Genomic DNA, 18577 nt, shown 5'->3' on the forward strand with positions numbered 1-18577 from the left:
GAGAGAGATCAGAGAGGGGGGCTTGTGTGTTTAGGTAATGTCATTCAACAGCCCAACAGGGAGTCTGGGTCAGAGAGCTTTGAAAGCCAGCAGTAGCTTGACATCTTTTGTACCTATAGTTCTTATCTATGGCTAGCAGATGTTGGGTGTAGTTTCATGGGTGTGGAAAGCACACAGGCTCTCAGTAGCTTAAAATATGCTTATTTGAGCTACGATTAAAACAACTGGATGTCTAAAAATTTTATGTTAGTGCTGATGAGCTTTTGAGCTAACAGGAGTCAGTCTGCTTTAAACAAATAAACAACATACAGCCAATATACAGACGCCATCTTTGGCTCATTTATAAAACACTGGGAAGTCAGAAGATTTTTGATTTGTTTATTACCTCAACTCTGCTGATATGAGATATCATCCTAGAGCAGTCATAGGAATTCCTTGGTTCCCTGATGATATTTTGAGACATTCAAAGCTGTACAGTTTAGTTAGAATTAGCCGTTCCACCCACACAGTCTTTTTATGTTTGAACCAACATTAGTGGATTGTCCCAACTGTCATTCAGCCTGGATACTTGTCTTCAATAGGACTTCATTTTAGGGTCAACACAAGAGCTAATTTAAATAACTGTTTTACCACTGGCTGACATAGGAATATATCCAATTTTCTAATGATAACTGGACCCGGGCCACAGAGCCAACCAAAGATTTGCATTTCTTTAAATATTGACTACCTATAACCACTTCATGAATTACCTACAAATAGACAACAGAATTCATTCTGATTAGTTCAGCAGAAGGGATTTAATAGAGGAAATTATATGAATGCAGAATTAGCAGGCTCTAAACCAAGTCCTGAGTAACAACCCTCACTCTCTAGAATCCTCTATCACAAGGACACTGATACAAAACATCAAAGACTCTGAATGCTGTGGCTGCTCCTGAGTATAAAACCACATCACCTCTGCCATGATCCAGGTCAGGGAAAAAAAAAAAATAGGATGCTTCACTCTCTCCCTCTCTTAACATGGCAGAGTTCTTAATTAAAGACTTTGGAGATTGAATTGCATTCATTATATCATTCATTAATTCATTTATTCCTAAAACACCTACCATATACCACATACTTAGCTATTGCTCAAGGTGCTAAGGAAGCAGCAGTGAACAACACAAGCACATTTCTTTCTTATAGAGGCAGGAATTAAACATATAGAAATTTCTTTAAATCCTCTGCCATATGGTAATAAATGATTTTGAGAAAATTAAAGTAGGATAAAATGAAAGGGTAATGTTTTTCTTTTTCTCTTTTTTTTTTTTTAAGAAAAGGAGGTATTACTATTCTATATTTCTCAGTCAAGGATGGCAGTTATAGTAACATTTGAGCAGAGACATGAAAGAATTGAGGGAGTAAGCCATCAGGATATCTGACAGAAAAGGATTCTAGGAAAAGAGAAGAATGTGTTCAAAGGCTCTGAGGCAAGAGCTGGTATGTTCAAGAAATGGCAAGGAAGTTCAGTTGAGGAGGGTCAGAGTGACAAAAAGAGTGAATGGAAGAGCATGAGGTTAGAGTTGCTGTGAGTCCTCAGGTTAAGGAGTGCCTGTTAAATTGTGCTAAGAACTTTAGCTATTCTTTTGCATGAAATAGTGATAATATTGGAAGGCTCTATGTAAAAGAGTGACATGATTTGACAGAGTTTTGAATAATTTCACTCTGGCTGCTCCGTGGAGAATAGAGTAGTATAGTCTACTTCTAACTGCACTGTAGAGCTTTGGATCCCTCTATTTCTCAGGTGAAAAGTCTAGGGTAGTCCACTTGTTATAATGCATTGGGCCAGGGTAGTGGTGATGAAAGCAGTAAGGTGTCAGTTTCTGGATGTATTTTGGAGGCACACGCTGTAGGATTTGCTGTCAAATGTAAGAGAAAGAGATGAGTCAAGGATGCATCAATATTTTTAATCGGATAAACTAAAATTGCCATTAATTGAGATGATGTTGAGTTAGTAGTTGGATGTATGTTTGGAGTTCAAGAGAGAAAGCAAGATATAAAATGGAATTTATCAACATATAGAAAATATTTAAAGCCATAAACTAGATACTATTACCTAAGAGCACATGTACATGGAGAAGAGACCCAAGGATTGAACTCTAAGATACCATGAGGTTTAGTAATACGGGAATGGAGGAGAATCTAACAAATGAGTCTAAGAATGACACCAAGAGTGAGTAATTTCCCGAACACTAAGTAAGGAACATATTTCAAGAAAAAACAGTATACTGTATCAAATACTGCTGACACGGCAAACAAGAACAGGGAGTTGACCATTAGATACAGCTATGTTGAAATCATTGGTGATCTGGACAACTGTTCAGGAGAATTACAAGAATGAAAGCTTGATTGGAGTAGGTTCAAGGGAGAATGGAAGGAAAGGAAATACGAAAAATAAATATAGACAACTCTTTCAAGGGACTATAGCTGAAAGGCATATGGGTCAAATGAGTTTTTAAAGTAGGAGATAATATAGCAGGTTTATATTCTGATGTAGTGATCTAGTAGAGTGAAAATTTGATGATGCCAGAGACAAAGGAGGACAAAAATAAAAGGATATCATTGAGAAGTCAAAGGTCATAGAATGCAAGTGAAATTCATTCAAACTAATAGGAGACAAGAAGAGTTTATGGTGGTGGTGTTTAGAAAATCTCATTTGATTGCTTATATTTTCTCAGTGAACTAGGAGTAAGGATGGGAGGGCAGAGGCAGTACTGTGTTTGAGGTTTGAGAAAAGAAGCCATATAATATCCCATCTAGGTTAAGAGGAAAGTGAATAGAAGGGTGAAATGTAGAATTGCAAGACAGCACAGTGAGTCCAGTTGAGGTTAATGGTCATGAATCAAAATAAGACTAATCAGTGTGGTTGTATGGCTTTTCTGCACCCATTTTTACTGCTCAGGTGCTGGCAGAGTACGAAGAGAGTTGAATTTAACCAGCTCTAGTACTTTTCCAAGTGAATGTGAAAGAGAAATAGAGAAGTTAGTTGAAGTCATAAGCAAGGGTGTGCTCAAAAAGATGAACCATGTGATAGTAATAGAAAATTGATAGGATCATTGAATTTTATGTCTGAATCATATAACATTCTTGCAATTGGGATCATAGAAGCAGTGTGCTAGAAATATAGCAGGGAGTGGACAGAGTGAAGTGTTTGAAACTAAGAACACAGGGTTAGTGCAGTTCTGGGTAGTGAAACAGTCTGGCACTGTTTCCAGGAGATTACTGGAGGACGGAAGGCCAAGAAACAGCAAAACCAAACACATGAAAAGAGAATCTTACATGGATATTGAAATCACTATGAGTTATGAAATATGTGGTGTTAGAAGGAATGACGAGAAAGCCAGAAGCTAAAATCTTTAAGCAATGCCAGTAGCATATGAGGACAGCTAATAAGGAAGAAGAGTGGGTATTATATTTTGAAAAAATGGAATTCTAAAACTGGAGGTGAAAAGCTTCAAAGGAACCTACAAAAAATAATTGTAACTTTTCCATCCTCTGTTGACTGGGATGGGGTTGGAACAAATGTTGTGTGTGCCAGTCCAGATGTTCACCACAAATCCCATTAAATTGTATGCAAAATTCTGTGTATGTGTCTATGTAATTTCTTTTAGAGAATATAGCTTTATAGCCTTACTCATAATCTCAGTGGGTCCATGATCCAGGGAAATTTGACAGGCATTTATAAGTGTTAAATTTAATTAAATATTTATCGGGCATCTATTTGCCAAGTACTGTTCTTGGAATTGAGACCCAAAGATGTGTAAGACAGAATCTTTATTAAAAAGTTTCTTAGAATCTGATTCTCACGGGGTAGGAGTAAGGATATTTGTGAGGGGAAAAATCTGTACTACAAGGTTAATTTGAATGAGTGCTAAGGGGAGCAAAAGGGACACTGTTGAATTTGTAAGTGAAGAAGTAGTTCTTTGTGACTGGATGGGTCAGAGAAGTCATAAGGAAACAGTAAACTTGAATTACAACTTAAGGAGTAAAGGGGTTTTTATAAATAAAGGGAAGAAGAACAAGTCTCAAGAAATGATATTTTAAAAGTCATAGTCTTAGAATTTCATTATCTCCTCCAGGATGACAATAACTTAATATTATTGAATTCTAGAGTTCAGGAAAGGACAGGATGCGATAGAAGATGTTTCCTTTTGGGCCATTTTAGGAAATGTTTGGAATATGACATGAGAGTGTGCAGACTTCTGTAGACAGCAGGAAACTTCTGAATATTACTTGAGACTACAAGTGACATGATCCAACCTGTGATTTAGGAAAAAAAATATTTCAACAGCAATGCAAGGAATGAATTAGCAAGTCAGGAGATTAGAAGAAGGGAAAGATTTTTTGAATGACTAATACCATGATCTAGATAAAAAAAATTGTGAAGGATGATAAATTAGAATGATAACTGTGAGGAGTGGACAAAAGGGCATACTCATTTAAAAAAAAATAGAGTAGAATCTCTAGTACTTGGCAACTGATACACTTACTTGGGTGAGAAAGTATATAGAAGGTTGAAAAAAGCAAAGAATGAAAAACGATTAGTATTTATAGCTTTTGAAACTGGGTCCCTGGTAGTGCCATTACCAGAGAAGAGACCCAGCATGAAAGAGATTTTCAGTGGATGCTAAGAGGGGAGAGTGCAATAGAAATGAAAACATTGTGGCTTGTGTAGGAGGTTTCAACTCTATCCGTAATATTGATTCCTTTTTGAAAAATCTGAAGCAAGTGTGGCATTCATACAGCTGATTGTGGGAACAGGTGTCCTTTCTATTTTTCTCCTTGTATGTTTGCAACATTTTATTAAATGTTTTTAAACTTAGTGGAATGCTTTTTCTAGAAAAAAAAGGTACTATGTTCAATCTCAGTCTTTGTATTAATAGGAAATTTAGATTTGGAATTCAGGAGGAATGGGGGTTAAAAATACTGATTTAGAAGCCCTTAGCTTTGAAGTGACATTAAAACCATTTATTTCATTGGATAATTTAGATAAGGAAGAGAATGTGAATCACAGAGGGCTAATAGAATAACATGAAGATTAATACTAATAGCGATAATAAAAATAGCTCCCACCCAATCTGATAGACAGCCAGCAATACCCAGTACGTCATTCCTGTTGTTTACAGGCCAGTAGCTCTTTTCACTGGTTGGTGTATCTGCTTTGATTCACAGTTGGTTGGGTACTTATCTTCAGCTACCATGGACTAAAAATCAGTATATTTAAGAAGGATCCAGTGATGAAGTCTGAGGGTGAACAATCAATGAAATAATAGCAGGAGAGCATTTTAAGAAGGTGTCAAAACGTACGTGCTGATTGGGGGATTCTTGGTAACAAATAAAAGCAGTTTCAGTAGAGAGGTGAGGGGATCAATGCCAAATGGCTCAGTCATGTGTAAAAGTATGTTTGTGATGAAACGGGGTAGCAAATGCATAATACTTTTTTCCCAAGTTGGTTAGGGGAAGCAAAGAAAGAGATGATATATCAGTCAGGATTCTCTTGGTTACAGGTGAAAGAAAACATGAATTCAAAACATCTCAAATGACCACAATAAAAGAAGAAATTGGAGATTGGGGTAAGGAGTGATAATTGACTATATACAGCTTGTAAACACACTTCAAGCAAGGCTAGATCCAGAAACTTTTAATGATGTGGTCAGATTCTAGTTTTTCTTTTTTCCATGCAGTTCTTGGGGCTCTATCTTACCTGGATGTGATGCAGAACAAAAAGTAGAATCACTTTCTCCGAATTTCCAGCAATTTTCCTTCTTAAATCAGGTGCCCAGGGTTGAGTGCTTAGCTTTTTTTCAGTTCATAACACATCAGCTTGCAACTGGCCCTTACGAAACATCATGCTTTAAGTATATGTTTATGTATTTATCTATGTATTTCTATCACTATGTGCTGATCCCACGCTGCTTTCCCTATGAAAAACATTTAATTTGTTTATTGTCTTTTTATTTTATTGTGTTTTTGTAAAACTTGTACTATTTTGTGTAATTGTGTTTTAACTGAATGAGATGGATGTTACGTATCCTGCTGTTTCACTAAGCACTGTTTTCAGGTTCCAATTATGTTACTATTGTACATGGATCTTTTGCTGGATAAAACACCCCACCGTGTGCAACTACCGTATTTCTCTTGTCTCTCTCACTGATCGATATTCAGGCTGCCCCCAACTCCCTATGCTACAAACTGTGTATTTATTCACAAATATGATGGGCCTCTACAATGTGCCAGGCACTGTTTCAGGCAAAGGAGACACATCAGTGAATAAAACAGACATTGCTGCAATAAACATCCTTATCCACAGCCTCTTATGGATCTGCAAGAAAATTTCCCTAGTATTTATTTAGGAGCACAATCCAGCAAAGTGCTTTATGCGTCGGATTTTATTTGGCCATGTGCCCCATCCATGAACCAATCACTGTGTTAGGGGAATATGTCGGGCCTATTAGCTTAAGCTAGTTAAAGGCTTACCCCTAAACCAGTGGACAGGGGCAGCTGTGGAATGTAGCTCACTCAAAGCAAATGAGGAGGGGGGTATCTCACAGAAAGAAATCGAGGAAAGTAGATGGTGAATAAATGCTGAGTAGAGAATACAACAGATGTCCTCTACATATGAGAAGGCAATTTGGTGGGGAGCCTCCCACCCCTGTGCCCAAGAGATCTGAATGTCTCGTAATGAGGAAAAGTATTTTAAAACCAAAACACACAAACAAAAACAGTTTCTCATTCAGCCCATCTGGACGGCACGAAAGGTTTGCATTTCTGTCAAGCCCCCAAATGATGTCGCTGCTGCTGATAGAGCCTCCATATTCTAAGAACTGCTCTTCTAGCCTCAAGGTTAAAAGCAATTAAATGTGATCATCTACCAGTGCTGTGAGGATGAAAGGAAATACTATATATTAAAGTGCCTGGTCATCTTAAACATGCAACTTCTTAAATGTTGGCTGTTACTATTTCATTTGTTGTGTGACTCTCAAGGTGAATAATTATATTAATCTTTGATAAGGTTTCAAGAAAAAATATAAGAAAGGGATGGAATATAAGTCTAATTAGTCTAAATATTAACTTCACTGACTTCACAAATTTTCTAACGATCATCTAGGCTTTTGCTAATAACTGTTGTTGATTCTTACTAGAGTTTGCAGAAGGACTATGTAATCATATATTTAACTCAGTGACAAGGTCAGGTCAGAAAGCTCACTCTTTGAAATATAACCTAATAAAATCAATATAAAATGGATAGGTTCAGCCATCTATTAGATGGTATCTGAGAGGGATATTAATGAGACACTCAGCAAGCCTTTTGCAAAACCAGCAAGTCATCTCTTGTGTCTAATAAAAACTGGAGTGCCTCAATCTAATTAAGGTGACCAGAATGTATATTCTCAAGGCTACAACTTAACCACGGGAGAAGGAAGCAGTGTTGTTACCTGCTTAATATGATGATAAGTTAAAGTAGGGAGGTGACCTGCTTAAAGAACACAAAAAATAAATAATTGAACAGTAATAATGTTTTGATGTATACCCAGCACTGTCCAGAGAAGGGGGTTAATATATCTGGTAGACATAAGACACTAGAGGGGAATAGTTTAATAAATAACAAGGAGAATTCACTGGGATTAACTTTTGTTTTGAGCAAATAGCTGGTGAAACCATTAATAAATAATTTTTGTTTAATTAAGCTGTACTCTATTTTTTTGGCCCCTGGGTGCCCTGCGAGAGAAAGGCAGTACCCTGGACCCTAGCCATTGAGGTTTTCTAACATTGCAAAAATCTAAACATACTTTGCTCTTTCACTTTCTGCCATTCAGCTAGAAGCTGCATCTTTATTACATTGACTCAGAGGAGGTACTTGGTAACATTGAGGTCCTTAAAAATTACTTTAAATGTTGGGAAAGAAGTAAAGAGGAAACAGGAGGTTCTTGGAATAGAAAACATATCTTAGGGAAGCGAGGGGTGAAGGCGGGCTTCACCTCTCCCATCATCCCTAGAAATCAATTCTCCCGCCTATAGTCTCTGAACCACATATCATAACGCATATTCAGTTTGATGAATGAAAGTCCCTTTCCAAGAGCTATTTAATTTTGAATTAACTCACAAGTTTGTGTTTCTGGGATAGCAAAGTTAAAGGCCATACCTCACGCCCTGTGCCCTGATGACCACACCAGGTTTATCACAAGCTTAAGAGCCCTGACTTAGCAGCTCAGTGACCCCTTCTTTTAATATCTTTTTTTTTTAATGCAGCAGTTTAGTGCATTTTCTCTTTTAAGAATTTAATATACTAAAGTCTCTATACCTCCTAATTTGGTGACCAAAATATGCTTGGGTTTTGAAAAGCATAAATATTACAAATATAATGGTGAATCTCTGGCTACAAACAAAGCTGTTACATCGAATGTATGTATGTTAATGATATTAATTCAGAACATCCTTCATAATGCATTTTATATTGATGTAGTAATATGCAAAAAAGAATAATAAAGCACATTCAATTTCCTAAACATTAATTTTGAGGCATTACTAGGCAAATCATCATGATAAATCTCTGCATTTGGAGACTATCTAGTTAAGCACCCAATTTTTGAGAAATACGTTCGTGTCAAACATAGCTCCATAGTTAATGACAAGACTTCTACAGTGTCAGGGTGATTAGATTTAGTTTGTTTGACTCCAAAGGGCAGAGTAAGGGCCAGTGAGTAGAATTATGAGTACAATTTTTTTTATTAGAATGACATTTCTAAGAAATAGATCTATTGAGAAAATAGAACGGACTTACCCAAAACTGAAAATCTTCACGCAGTGATTATGATCACTTGTGGGTGATATTCAGGGCATTTGGATATCACATAAGGAGTAGACCAAGTGACCTCTGAGATCCAATCCCATTTGGAATTTATGAATCTGTGAAAATGTGGTGTGAGGGGTTTCTAATAGTTTGATTTCATTTAGTCCTAAAATTCTAAAATCTAAATGAGACTACAAACACCATACTCTGAATATAAATTCATTCCCTGGTAATGGTCCTTCTTCTTCTTTATAATCTCCCACAAGACTATGAGAAACCCCAAGGCATGGCAGATGCCTTGCTTATCTCTGAATTCACAGTACAGTACTTGGCACATTGTTAGACTTCAATAGTTGCTGCTAAATGGGGACTGGACAATATTTGGAGGTATTGGCATATTTTTTTTAATCAATATATTTCTTCCTTTCCCTTCAACTAGAATGGATCTCCATTATACTGACTCTGAGAAGGTGTATGGTATATCTAAACACTTAGAAAAATATTTGAATGATTGTGAAGGAAGAAAATAGTAAATGGGGGAATCTTGGGAGTATAAAATGTGTCTTGGAGAAGCAAGGGGTAGATAGGGCTTAACATCTCCCATCTTTCCTAGAAACAAATCGTTTTGTGCTATCATTTTCTGAAACTCAGGACCATGTCCTGTCCCCTAGTTGGGTAACTCACAGGCAGAATCAGCCAGGTAAGCAGACAGGCCCAGGGGCAAATCTATCAGTGATTCTTTCCCTTCCTCCTTCATCTCTTGAGCTCTACCCACCTTGGCCTTCTTTCAGTTTCTCAGCAGGGCCGTAATCTTCCTATCTCAGGTAATTCACACTTGCACTGGGATCCTAACTCTCTCTCCTCTAGAGGTGAAAGTAGCCAAAGATTGCTTGACTTGAAAGAGTCAGGCAGACAGGAACGACAACACATGCAGACAGAACAACTGACATTGAGTAACCCTCAGTGTGAACTGATGACCAAGACACAGAAGCAGAGCATAAGGCCTCAAAAACTGGGGTGTGGCCCAATCCGGGGGAAGAGAAAGAGCCCCAGGAGGAATTGAGGTCAACATTTTCCAATAGCCCATTGAAATTTAAAATCAGAAATTAACTGGTGATAGAAAATAAAGGAATCCCTCTCTTATACCTAAATTCTGTACTGAGATTCATGCCAACTACTAAGGAATGAAAAGAACCTGTCAAATTAGATGAGCAGTTTTTGAAAATTGTAAGACTTATATTCATTCAGTTTTTAATGTTTCCACTGAGCATATGTGCTGTGGTTTTTTTTCCTTACTCACTAAAGCTTCACAATGTCACAGTCTCTGCTTCTGAATTCTGTTTTAATTAGTGACGGCACAATCTAAATCACATTGTGAGAAAGCTCCTAAGAATGTGGTTATGTAGTGTGTGGCTCCCACCATCTCACTGATTATAAAATATGGTCAAAAGAAGTGGAGTGGAGGGGGGGGTTGTTGTTGTTATTGTTTTTATTTAAAGATACTCAGAATCAGTTTAGCATGGAGTGGACTATTTAAGCTTTCTTAAAGAAAGAATGCCAAGTTTCTGTCTTGAAAATGCAATATAACAATGGCCTCTTAATCCTCCAGTGAAATTTTGTTTAAACGTTCTGTAAGTTGAAATTTTCTCTATGTTTGACCTAAATATTCCCTACTTCAGTTCATGACCATTATATCCTATTCCTTTCCCTTTGTCGGGAAGAAATAATGGCTCCCTGGCCTCTATTTCATATCCCTTTATGTCATTATACGCCATAGTTTTATCTTCCTCTCTCATTGTGAGTAGGTCAACAGTGCTCACATCTCTTAACCTTGACTTCTTGCTCTCACTTTCCAGCCTTTTCTACTGTGTAATGTGTGAACTCTCTCACCAGCATTCATTTTCACCTCAAGTATACATCTATTTCAGCATGCAGAAGCTGCTGGAATCTTGCTAGAGATTAAAACTGAAGGAGCGCTATTAATCCCAAGGCACTTCTGAATTTTAAGATCAGTTTGAAATGATCAGTCTTATCAAGGGCTTTCATGAGGTTTCCAGAGCCATTTGAATTAAAAGCATCTTGCTTCACAGCATGATATAATAGAAAGTTACTGTTGAACTCGAAGATTGCTGAGGGCCATGGAATACTTGACTGCTTTGATCATGTTCTGTCCTTGTCCAAAGTTTTCTCCCTTCTCTGAGGATTAAAGCCAAAGTCCATATCCTGGGGCTGAAGACCCAGCTCTGATACTTCTCTTCAGTTTTACAACACAGTGCTTCTTGTAAAGCCTTCACTTTAGTCTTGCTGAGCTACTCAGTATACATGCCTTCCAAGTTACATTTGTACATTCATATTTAGTACATAACTACTGAACACATTATTTAGTGTCATATAATTTCACATGCTAAATTGGTATATTTGTTACCCCCTTCATAAAATCTCAGTGCTTGGGATAGGGGTAAGTGCCTCCCTTGTTGAACTCTTTAAAAGTGATCATTCTGAAGGTGTTTTAGGTAATTTAAAAGTTGGTACCAAGAAAGGACAAAACACCTGATGTGAATATGCACCTTCTCAGCCCAAATGAATGGCTCTATTCCACATGAGTATCTCTTAATTAAAGCCTTAATGGTCAGTATATTGCAGGTGCATTTCCATAAGGTACTCCATCTCTGGGCCTACCGGGTACATCCATATAAGGAAAATAGAAGATGGAAGTGAGGACAACCGATAGGAGAGAAAGGAGCATGCTTTTCTCATCCTACCAATCCACTTACATTTCTAGTCTTGAGAGAGTCTTCCTTAAGGATCACCCGAGACCTATAACTGAGGTTGACTCTACGTTAAAATGCCATTACTAATATCAAATAGCTAGGCCCGCTCATTATCAGCTCCCCTAGCAAAGAAAATGCCTCAAAGGGAATGTATTTCAATGGATCAGTATATTTCACAATAATTTGTGCTCATTCAGGAGATATTCCAAATGTTCAGGAGCCAGAAAATTCAGCTTTATGACATAACAGCAGGGACCATCTGGGACACACAATCAAGTTGGACCTTTGTATAAGCTAGGAAACAAGAGAGGCGTGACCTCTGCCCTAGGCGGATTTCATTTTTCAGCTGGATATAGGTCAGAGCCCTCAGTGGAAAATCCCTGATAATGCCTAGAAAGATTCCAGCCAGTTTATATTGGCACCAAATGGAATCAAATTTGGTTTTTAGTTGTGGAGAGAGTTGACAGTTTTTTGATGTTTAGTGTTTTTAATATTTATGTTTTCATTTTTAATATTTAAATTATTGTTTTAAAGTATTTTAATACACAAACTCAGTAGATTTAAAAGCTGTTATTTAAGAAATAATTAGGCTATGCTTCACATTTTAAATAAGCTGTCTTTCTTTAAAGATGACTAAGATATTATATGTGATTATAGCTGAATGACTAATGATAAAATGATGACAGCATTTTTAGATAATGGCCCTACTGAAATCTGTCAGTCTCAATGATTTATAACTTTAAAAGCAATTAATTTTCATATTTTGCTGTAGAGTTACATGTCTGGTCAAACATCTAAGGACTTAAGTTATATTATCAATAACTTTTATTTTCAAACAGTGAATGCCAGATCTCCCTAGCCATCATGAATCGTCACTAAAGTTATACAAATTATTAGAAGCAAGCAAAGAAGATAGCGTGGGACCATTTTTCAGAAGATTTTGGCAACTTTTTAAAGCCTTATTAGTAAAATTAAAGATAATATGTATCAGGGGATGTATTCAAAAACTACCCTAAATAATATGTAGTAGTGCTATGTCACAGGAGAAGAAATACTAGTTTACAAATATGCATTTTTTCAAAATCTATTTTCTACAGATCTCAAATATTCCATCAAAGAAATCTATAATATACAGTAGCTGGAGATTCAAGTCACTTTTAAAATTTATAAATGTATATAAGTCACATATATATAATTGACATAATTAAAATGCAAGCAGTAAATTTATAGATCAAACCTCACAACCCCAGTGTATTATTATTTTTCAAATGGAAAGGGAGGAAAAATGGAGACTAGTATAGAGAACTAAGATTTTCCATGAAAATACATATGGACATGAAAAGAATAGACATTTCTAGCAGTTTGTATTTAAATTACTGACTTTTATGAAACGTTTATCAGATATAAATGGTACATTTTCAGGTAGAATGAGGTGTATAAATGCACCTCAAATGTCTGCCTTGCTTTAATACTTCATTGAGGCTTTTTAAAAAGAAAAATTGTTAGGGACATAAATCTCTAGATTACTAGTAGTTCCATTTTTTATCCCTGGTACTTCTCTTCCTGCTAAATCTTTTTCTTGCATAAAGAGCTATATAATGTATGGGGACAATACAAAAGAGAAGGGTACAGAGGATAAGGAATAGAAAGGAGAAGCTGTTCACAGGTATTAAATGAAATAAATGGATAATTAGCCTTTTAGTATTAACTGAATATCTCTTGTTTAAAACTGCACCAAACCCTGTGGTAGATGTTAAAGATGTCAAATACATTGTCTCAGCTACCAAGGAGTTGTTTACTCAAAAAATATTGATTATTATAATTATGGACTGATCATTGTCTAGGTGCCAGGCACAGTATTAGCCTCTGAAGATTCATGTCTAAAAGACACCGATCCAGTCTGTAGAAGTTTAAAGCTCAGGAGAAAAACAAAGCACCTGTAACCAGAAACAGAAGACTGAAAGTGTATAGAGCAGAAGTTAGCATTGTGGTACCCTGGTGGCAGAGTCACATCAGGATGTGAATGCTGTGGCATGAAGGAGTGCAGGACCCAGTAGGCAGGCAGGCAGTGAAAATCTCCTGATGGGATACAGTCTTGGACTGAGCATTGAATCAGCCAATAAAGGTAGCAGGAGCAGCCCGGCACAGAGGATAGTGTGTGACCTAGAGGGGTGGGATAGGGAGTGGAGGGGAAGTGGGAGGTCCAAGAGGGAGGGGATATATGTATACATATAGCTGATTCATTTCTTCATTGTACAGCAGAAACACACACAGCATTGTAAAGCAATTATACTCCAATAAAAATAAACAAACAAAATATTTGCTTAAAAAATATATTTAGAAGGGTGCATCAACAATTCTCAGTGGTTGATTAGATCTGATTAGATCTGAAGAATGAGAAAGATGGAATTGTTTAGTATTTATTCTCAGGTTTGCCTTCATGGGGAACACAGAGATAGAGAGGACTGGGAGGAAAAGCAGTGATTTAATGTTGGACGTATGAAGTTGGGTTGCCTGTAAGATGTTCAAGTAAGATGTTGAGTAGGTTGTTTAGATGTGTGGATCAGGAATGCAACATTATATCTTGAAGAAATAAATCTGGGTGTCATTAAAGGATAAATGATAGTAAGGTTATAAAAGGGAATGAATTAAATCATCTAAGAGGAAAAAAGTGTTGAATGAAAAGAGAAGAGAGCCTTGAGAATCTTCACCACTTCAAGTAAGAGAAGAGTTGGAAGAAGACGTAGCCAAAGAACAACTAGCGAGGTATAAGGAAATCCAGGGTAACGTATTCTCATGTAGGTCAGTCAGATAATGTGTCAGAAAGGGTGCAGTGATTTATGGAATCTGATAAGAGAGCATATAAGATTAGAACTAAAAAGGATCTGCTAAACTTACTAAGATGGCAATTATATTTTGTCAAGGGCTGTTTTAGTTGTATCTTGGATATGGAAATCAGTTTGGAATATAAAGATGTGTGAGAGATGAGAAAGTGAAGATGATGAGAAAGAAAAATATTTTGAGAAGTTTGATCCTCAAGAGCCAAACAGTAGCACAGCAGTACAATAGGCAGAGAAAATGTGGAGGCAAGAAAAATTTGTGGCGAGAAGCAGAGGCCATATCATAAAGAATTCTGCATGCCGTGCTAAAAACTATCAACTTTTATTCTGAAATGGAGAGATAAAATTCATGGTGATATTAAGCATTTCTCTGAGGTTTCTTGGCTTGTAAAACTAGCTGGACATGAGTACTTGTCACTGAGGGAGTAAAGAAGAAAAATAGATTTGGAGACTTTATGTGCTCTTATTGAGTTTAAAGTGTCTACAGGACATCCGAGTGGTGTTGTCCAGTAGCTAAAACATTTATAAGCTTCTCAGGGAAATCATCTGATTAATCTGGTTGGGGAAAGAAAATAAATAAATAAATAAATAAATAAATAAATAAATAAATAAATAAATAAATACTGTGTTCAAAACTGAGTTTGCATGGAGGCTAAGCCTATAAGGAATCCAAAGAAGGGAAAGTTTATCATTAACCAGAAATGTAAAAACCATCTTCACTAAAGAGGTAGGATTTCAATCAGTTTTGTAGAATAGGTAAAATCAGTATAAAGGGAGAAGAAAAGTGGGAAGAGTAAAGAGTGTTACAAAAAGTGAAAACAACATGTATAAAGGCATGGAAGAAGAAATATGCATGACTAATAGGAAAGAAAGGAAGGAGGTCAGGTTGAAAAGATTTTTTCCAGAATCAGCTTGAATTAAAGTCTACCATCAATCCATCAATACATCCTTTGATTTATACAGAAACACACACACACACTAAATTAGGGCTAAAGAATGGAAAAATTGTGGAGGGAGGTGAATGGTACATCTGGTAGTAAGTCATATTTTTACCATATAATTGCTATAACTGCAGGAAGAAAAAAGGTGAATTCTAATAAAATGCCATTCCCTTCTGTCATGATTAACAGTTTTCCAAGTGCCACCAGATCCGTTACTTTTCATTAATCCTCTTAGCAACCTTGAGGTTCAAAGATGCTTAGGGATTGCCTAAAATTGTAAGCTGGTAAGTGACCAACAACTGAGTTCTTCTATCTCTCACTACAAACCTTTTTCACAGAATAACTATATTTTGACAATGTGGTTCCTTCTATGTAGCATTAGCATGAAGTTTGTTCACTATGAGTATTTGCTTATTTTGTTGTGTTTTTGTTCTTTGTTTTTCCTAAAACTAAATGCTTCGATTATTCTGATGGAAAGATACATATTTTTCCAAGATAAGTCCTTAGGAACTTCCACAAAGGAATCAGCGACAGCCGTAATATCCAGCTTATCTGTAGTCTCCTCATTGCCTTAAATAAGAGTGATGTCCTTGGAGAGGTAACACTATTTTTAAATGCTTTCCACCTCTATGAACATGTACAAATCCATGTGTGACTACAGATGGTAGCCTGCACTCAGATGTACCTGTTGTTGGGGTTTCTATGGAAACAGAGAAACTTACCATTCTTTTTAAAATGCACTTACAGAGGTATGTAGAAATAAAACAATGAGAGAATTCTTAATATGTGTGTGTTTTCCCCTTGGAAAAGGAAAAGTTGTATTCATGCTTCAATGAATAGCAACAATGGTAAGGACCTTTTAAAAATAAACTCTCAAGTCTGTCAGGTAAAAATTATATCCATCTGAATTTAAGAAATACTCCTAATATTTACATAATAAACTGATTTGTTACAGATATTTTTGCAGCCAGTGTGTGTTGGATAACTCCTAATTTTTTTTTTTTTTTTTTTTTTTTTTTGGCTGCATCCGATCTTAGTTGCAGCACGCAGGATCTCCGTTGTGGAATGTGGGATCTTCCATTGTGGCATGCAGGTTTTCTCCTCTCTAGCTGTGGCATGTGGGTTTTCTCTTCTCTAATTGAGGTGCACAGGTTTTCTCTTCTCTAGATGAGGCAAGAGGGCTCAGTAGTTGTGGCACGTGGGCTTAGTTGCCCTGAGGCATGTGGGATCTTAGTTCCCGGATTCTGCATCCCCTACATTGAAGGACAGATTCTTTACCACTGGACCACCAGGGAAGTCCTGATAACTCATAATTCTTAATCAATTTCTCACATAATATTCTTCTTTAGGAAGATTCTTGGATGGTTTTTTCCATTTTATAGGAAATTTTTAAAAAGTTTCTAGTATTTGTATTAATTGGACCCTTAAGAGAGTCATAAAATGACATGAACTCCTAGCAAACACCTATCACTTATTTATTAATCACATTCAACATTTAATCAGGGCTGTTCTTAAAGAGAGAAGATAGGGAGAAAGGATACAGTATGTTGATGTATTACACAGAGGACAATAATAGGCTCCAAGAGGCAATTTTGGGGAGGGATCAAAACCACAAAAAGGTGACCTGAGAAACGTTAGTGGAACTCTAAGCCCCTTTGCTGTGGTGGTAGTTGCCAGTATAATGTAGTGGATATGAGAGACTTGGCTTCCAGTTTCAATTTGCTGCTTAAAATCCATATAACAGATAGACATAAGAAACTTGCAGCCGAGACAGAGTAACAGGGACTGTTACTGTTACTGTCCTACCTGAAACAACCTTTAAACCTAACAAAACATTTGAAATAGATGGTTTTCATGACACTGGACATCAGGTGACCCTGATGTAGGTAATAAAACAACAAAGGAGATAAAATTAAATCATAAAACATACAAAACTATTCCAAAAGAAGTCAGAAAAAGTAGCGAAAGCAACAAAGTTCAGATGTGACAAATATAAAACAAATAGCAAGATCATAGACTTAAACTTAACCATATCAATAATCGCATTAAGTGTAAATGGTCTAAACACTCCAATTAAACACAGAAATTGCCAGATCAGTTAAAAAAGCAAGACCCAACTATCTAATGCCTACTTTATGATCCAGTCATTCCACTTCCAGGTGTTTTCCCAAGAGAAGTGAAACCATATGTCCGTACAAAGACTTACTTTAAAAAAAATGCTCGATGGTGACCTAAATGAGAAGGAAGTGCAAAAAAGAGGGGGTATACATATTACACACAGCTGATTCCCTTTGTTGTACAGCAAAAACTAACACAACATTGTAAAGCAACTATACCCAAATAAGTAAATGAACAAATAAACAAATAAGTATTTATACCAGCTTTATTTATAACAGCCAAAAACTGGAAACAACACAAAAGTCCATTCACAAATAGGTGGGTAAACAAATTATGGTGTATCCATAAAATGGAATGCTACAGTGCAATAAAAAGGAGTAAGCCACTGATATACGATGTGGTATAATATGAATGAATTTCAACATTCATTCAGTGAAAGAAGCCAAACAATATGCAAAATAGTACACACTGTGTGATTCCACTTGAAAGAAATTCTAGGAAATGTGTACTAAGGTATATGACAGCACAGATCAGTGGTTGCCTGGGGATATGCTGAGGGGTTGCTGGTTGCAGAGAAGTAAAGGAGGGAGGGATTAGAAAGGAGCATGAGGGAATTTGGGGGTAAAGGGTATGTTCAGCACTTGATTATACTAGTGGTTTACTCAGATGTATACACGTCAAAGTATAGACTACACTTTGGATACGTACAGTTTCTTGTATGTCACTATACTTTAACGAAGCTGTTTAAAGAATCTATATGACCTTGAACAAGTTACGAAACCTTGAGTTTACTCATATGTGATAAAAAATTCTGTCTATAAGGCTATTGCATGGATTAAGTGGGATCCTTGTCTGTCAGAACCTTAACACATTGCCTAGCACATGAGAAAGGCTCAGTGAGTCTTCAGGCTTCTTTGCAGAGGAACTCGTTGGTATATACACTCTTTCCTTCTACCCCCCACTGACAGTGGGTAGGCTGGGGTCCATGACCATGAACTTTGATCATGCCCCGTAAGGCAAGTCATCATGATAGCACCTCTCTGAGTTTATTGGCAAGAAATTAATCTTCTAGCATTG

Source organism: Hippopotamus amphibius, chromosome 10 (assembly GCF_030028045.1).
Source record: "Hippopotamus amphibius kiboko isolate mHipAmp2 chromosome 10, mHipAmp2.hap2, whole genome shotgun sequence".
Taxonomy (NCBI): domain Eukaryota; kingdom Metazoa; phylum Chordata; class Mammalia; order Artiodactyla; family Hippopotamidae; genus Hippopotamus; species Hippopotamus amphibius.